This window comes from Microtus pennsylvanicus, chromosome 1, assembly GCF_037038515.1.
Source record: "Microtus pennsylvanicus isolate mMicPen1 chromosome 1, mMicPen1.hap1, whole genome shotgun sequence".
Classification (NCBI taxonomy): domain Eukaryota; kingdom Metazoa; phylum Chordata; class Mammalia; order Rodentia; family Cricetidae; genus Microtus; species Microtus pennsylvanicus.
Window position 1 is genome coordinate 10,915,076 of NC_134579.1, and position 6,016 is coordinate 10,921,091.

The 6,016-nt window shown below is 35.1% G+C and overlaps 1 pseudogene; it reads left to right on the plus strand.

Moving 5' to 3' along the window:
• Positions 1 to 4,379: 4,379 nt before the first annotated feature.
• On the plus strand, positions 4,380 to 4,840 carry LOC142838239 (large ribosomal subunit protein uL11-like; annotated as a pseudogene).
• Positions 4,841 to 6,016: the final 1,176 nt, after the last annotated feature.

Here is a 6,016-nt window from a genome sequence, read left to right on the forward strand (position 1 = left end):
TATAATAGATAAACAGTGAAAACAAATTACTTTTTAAAATAAACTTCTTACTTAAAAAAGTAGAAAAATGAAAGAATGTGAAAGACAGATTGGAGGAGTAGAGTTTGGTTCTTGAATGAGAATGAGTTCCAATTTAGATTTTTAACTGGGTCTTTGAAAGGACGCTGATGTTGAAGTGTGTGGAACTTGCATGAGGTTAGTTAATTGCTTGACTCATGATGTTTTTTAATATTGATTAATATATTATTATTACAAAAGCTTTACACTATTGTATAGCAAGCAATTGGAGTACATGAACTATCCAAACTTTTTTATATGATGAAAAATAAACCAAAATGAAATAATTATTAAAGGACTAGGAAATACAGTTTTGAGGTAAAGTTATTTTAAAATTTAGGTTATATCTATGGTTAAAATAACATGACTCAGGATGTTTGGTTTTTGTTTGTTTGTTTGTTTTGTGTTTTTTAAAGTTGGGATCTAATTATATGGCTCAGACTGGGCTTAAACTAACAATCCCTTTGCCCTAGTCTCCTGGGATTGCACATAGATGCCATTAGGCCTAGCTTTTGAGGTTATTTCTAACAGTTTAATGGACTTGAAGATACTCTTATCAATATTATAAAAATATCTTAACAGCACTTATTTTGCTTTTATATTTTCTTAGAAAAGATATTTTCCTGGAAATACCTTGTGAACTTTGAGAAATATAAAATAAGTAAACACACACAATTTAGGGAAAAGACAAAACTATGAAAATTATGTTGGCTATATTGCACTAACATAAAATAAATAGGTCTTGTATGATTTCAGAGAATTCTTAGAATTATTTTAATCTACAAAGCATTATGCAAACACTAGTAAATGTTTAAGTTGAAAATCATCTGCTTTCTTTGTAAATATAACTTCGTGTGGATTAGATGTGATCTATAAGTAGAATGATTGAACATTTTGAACATCTTGATGCCTTTTTAAATCCCATCTTTATGTTAGTATTTATTTCTGCATTTGTGCATGTATGCTATTTTGTCAGTATTTGTACATGTGTGCTGTTTCTGTCTTCTTGCTCAAAATAGGTAAAAGAAATGCTGCAGCCACTTTTGGGTCTGTGTCTCCCCCCAGAGGCTCTTCATCATTGCTTCCAGTGATTTGTACACAGACTGAGAATCACGGAGACTGTTGTTTTTCTTTTTATAATTTTTTAAAATCTTTTAATTTTGGTTAGAATTTGGGTAGTCAGTTGATAGGGTAATCTTCAAGATATTTAAACCTTTTTTGAAAAACAGCAGAAAATCACTGAAATTAATTGAAATTACGGCTGGATTCAATGTTATTAATTTGAGCATGTATCTACCCATGATTATTTTATTCAGCTGATGATTTTTATATTGATTTGAATGAAAAAATGTAAGACAAAGTCCAGAAGACTTGGTTACACAGCTCCTGAGAGCAAACTATTTCTTAAATTAAACATTTGTACAAACTGACTATATTACTAACCAACATGATATGTTGATTACCCACAATACATTTCTAGATTTTTAAAAGATTAAGCTTGAAAAGGGAATTATTATAAAGCAATAGCTCATTCAGTCACTAATATCAGTTAGGTAATATTTAGAGAAAAGAGTATCTGAAACACTTGGGTTGCTATACTCCATTTTGCATCAATCAAAAGTTACAGAAGGGGATTGCACAGAATTTGTCAAGTTTTGAACTTTTTTACTTTTAGCCACAACATAATTTTTCTCTTTGTTACTTGCCCCATTGGTATTCTGCCACATGTCCTGAACACTGACTTAAGAGCCAGTCCTATCCTCCACTTTCGAAACTTTTAGGCAATTTTTAAAGCAACACCAAGAAAACAGCAAATCATGTAGTATGTTCAATTTTTCACTGAGCAAATTACTTTTTTGAAGGGGACCAGATAGCTGTTGGGGTAGGTAATTGGATGGAAAGCCTCTCACCTCCAGGGTGGCCTTTGTACCTAGAGAGGGTCAATGGGGACAGAAAGCCATTACCCTTTGATTGCTGTTTGCTGATCTGTGTGAAATGAGTTGATGGCAACCATTCAGTTTCTAGGGGACATGTATAGGGATCACATTTGGCATCCTTGTTGGTAGCTCCAGAAAAATAGAGATGAATTGAGCAGGCAGTGAGGTTACAAGGGTGACCCTCCAGATTCAGATGGACTTTCTTTGGAGAGGAACTTTACCTGACCCACACTCCTTGTCTACTTGATGGCTAGACTAACAAAGCACTTAGGGTATTAGAGACCTGAGATCAAGACTTTCAACACATTTCAATCTTCCTTAGAAAAATTAATCAAAATCTTGTTCTTATCTAAAAAAGCTCTTTCAAATTTGGAATCAAATAAAAATTGTGTAAGTATTAATATAGTTGTTGAATAAACAGGAGATATATGATAAGTACTAAGATGGCACTTAGTATTTGGCTTTAAGTACTCATAAGTACCCTAGTTTGCCCACTACTAGACTCTAAATTGCCTTTTATTCTCAGAAAGTTTCAGGATTTCAACTTAATGCCTGGGCTTATATTTGCTTTACCTGGAAGAGTTTTATCCAAACTTTTCATCATTTTGGCATGTGCTCTGAAGTGTTTGTGCCCCAGAACCAAGTAATATAATTATAAAAAAATCAGACAAACTTTTAAGTCTGTTCACAACTTTGTGTTGGACCATATTCAGCTATAACTTGGCTAAATGCTGTTCAGGCAGCATGGATTGGTCATGTTTACAATGTCGGCACTTATATCAAGGCTTAAGAGAAGCCCAGACTTTATAATAACATAATGTTCATGTTGTGGGATGTTTGTATATTTTGTGAGAATGAATTGTTGTGATTGGTGTAATAAAAAGCTGATAAGGCAATAGCTAGGTGGGAGTTATAGGTAGGACGTCAGGGCAGAGAAAGAACTCTGGGAAGAAGGCATAGTCACCAGCCAGAAATGGAGGAACCCGTGTGGGCAGTACAGAGCCACATGATAACACATAGATGAAAATAAATGAGTTAATTTAAGCAATAAAAGCTAGTGGGGAAAGCCTAAAGTCAAGCTTTCATGATTAATAACAAGTCTCTGTGTCATTATTTGTGAACTGGCAGCCCACATAAAAATCCAACTACATGTCCAAATATTTTAAATATATAATAATCTTATTTTGCTTTCTAAATGATATGATTGAGTAAATTATATTTTTGGTTGCTGCGTGTCCTTTTATACAGGTTTAGAATAAAAATATATAAGGCCACCTATTTTACCTGATTCATTGAGAATGAGAATACAAGATAATCAAATTTTGACATAAAAATACAGTGAAGAACAGTCAGGGTTCCCTGCCCTGTGGAAAGTCCAAGGGACTGGAGAGGGAGGGGGAGAGGAGAGGGGGGGAAGGGAAGAGGAGTGGGAGGAGGGAGAGGGAAATGTGAGGCTGGGAGGAGGCAGAAATTTTCTTTTCAATAAAAAAATAAATAATAAAAAATACAGTGAAATCATACCATCAAATCTGACACAACACAATTCTGATATCACATAAATAAATGAATTTCAAAGATACAAACTGCCTATGAGCAGAAGACACGAAGGGAAACATTCAGTTGGGGATCTGAAACTAAAAAGACCATTAAGTTCTATGGGGTACTTACTTATTACTTTTGGTTTTTTCCTCTCCCAATTTTACCATCTTTAAGATAATATGGATTTTATATTATTAGTTTCTATTGTGAAGGTTGTTGTTCCCTGATCTCTTTCTCAGCCTATTTGTCATTTATATACAGTAGGGCAACTAATTTTCTTTCTGAGTTAAGCATGTATCTAGCAAGTTTGTGAAGGTGTTTGTCAGCTGTAGAAGTTCCCTGGTAGAATATTTGGAGTCACTTATATTTACAAATATGTCATCTACAAATAGCAATACTTTGACTGCTTCCTTTACAATTTTTCGCCTTGACTTCCTGTAGTACTTAAGTACTATATTGAATAGATATGGAAAGAATGGACAGCCTTGCTTTTTTTTTCCCTATGTTAGCAGAATTACTTCGAGTTTCTCTCCATTTAATTTGATGTTCGCTGTAGACTTGCTGAAAGTTGCCTTTATTATGTTCACATAAGTTCCTTGTATCCCTTATCTCTCCAAGACTTTTATCATGAAAGGGCATTGGATTTTGTGACAGACTTTTTCAGACTCTAATAAGATGATTATGTTTTGTTTTTCTTTCAGTTTGTTTATTTTGGTGGGTTACACGGACAGATTTTTGTAGGTTAAATGATCCCTACATTTCTGGGATGAAATCTACTTGATTGTAATGCATGAAATTTCGATGTGTTCTTGGATCAATTTTGTATTTTATTAAATATTTTTGCATCTTTGTTCATGAGGGGAAATTAGTCTGTAATTCTCATCCGCCTTGACCCCCAAGATTGGTCCCCTGGGTCTGTCTCCGAAAGAAGTTGGAGATGATATTGCCGAGGCATCCGGTGACTGGAAAGGCCTGAGAATTACAATGGAACTGACCGTCCAGAACAGACAGGCCCAGATTGAGGTGGTGCCCTCTGCCTCTGCCCTGATCATCAAAGCCCTCAAGGAGCCACCAAGAGACAGGAAGAAGCAGAAGATCATTAAATACAGCGGAAATATCACTTTCAACGAGATCGTCAACGTTGCCTGGCATATGTGACACAGATCTTTAGCCAAAGCTTTCTGGAAATATTAAAGAGCTAGCTCCTGGGTACTGCACAAGCTATGGGCTGCAATGTGGATGGGCGCCACCCTCATGACAACATTGATGACACCAACAGTGGTGCTGTGGAATGCCCAGCTAGCTAAGAAACAACAAGAGAAAAGGTTTCAATAAAGGACCATCTGATAAAAGAAAAAAATGTATTTCAGAATTGTATAACAGAAATGTAGGGAAATTTGAAGACTATATAAAATTATTAAAGATGTAATCATTTCTATTGGTGCAATAGGATATGTTAGTAATTAGAAAATAAGATAACTTCATTTTAACTCAAAGTTCAGGAAGCTGGGAAATTTTGAGATTTTATTATATGCAGACAAGGTCTCTGTGGAGCAAAACAAATGATATAAGAAGAACAACAAAGGCTATCTATGTCTTCTGGAAATAGGCAAAGATTTTTGGGAAATTCAGCCATGTTTCTTCTCTCTTACCCCTCCTTCCCCTGTCTAGTGAGTCTTTCTATTTATTGCTATGGGGATTGTCAGTTTCTGTTGCATTGGGCTTTGTAACTGGAAGCTAGATGTTTCCTGGTAGTCACTCCGATTACTATTTTAGATAAAATATGGTTCAGTTAGTCTACCTGAAAAGAAACATCTGGCCTACATATATCATGTCCTCAAAATAAATCAAATAAGGTTATTACAGGTATTCATATGTATTAACTAAGCAGTCTTCAGGGAAAAGTAGATTCTTTTGTGTGGGCACAAAAATGAACATCATATGAATGCTACCAGGGCCATCATTTTGCCTTGATAACACTGTGGTTCACATGTAGTCATGGGAGTCCTGTTGGAAGGTGCAGAGATTACTAAACCAAATGAAGAAGCAGAATCCTCTGGAAGCCCTGGAAAAAATAGTCATGGCAAGTGTCTTGGGCTTGTTCATGAAAAACAGTCTAATCTTGTCAGTGTGTAACTGGGTAGTATCCTTGCATATCTCTGTTGTGACTTGAAGATTTTCTTTCATTACTTTATTACTATTCTTATTAGAATTAAATTTCCCAAAGAATGTTTATGCACTAAATCAATTTCCTTTGATGAAGATAATTCCCCTTTCCCCTGTAGTTGTAAATTACTTCATTACGTCATAAAGTTTTAAAGTAATGCCCTAGCCCTGCATCTAAATGCTGCACTTTTCTACAGTCTGAGAGCATAAGCATAACTTTGCCAAGGTCTTTGAAATCGTCCAGCAATGATGGCCTTTACTCACCTTTGATACCTTCCTCACATTTTTGTCTGCAACCTTTTCCAGATAACCTTTAC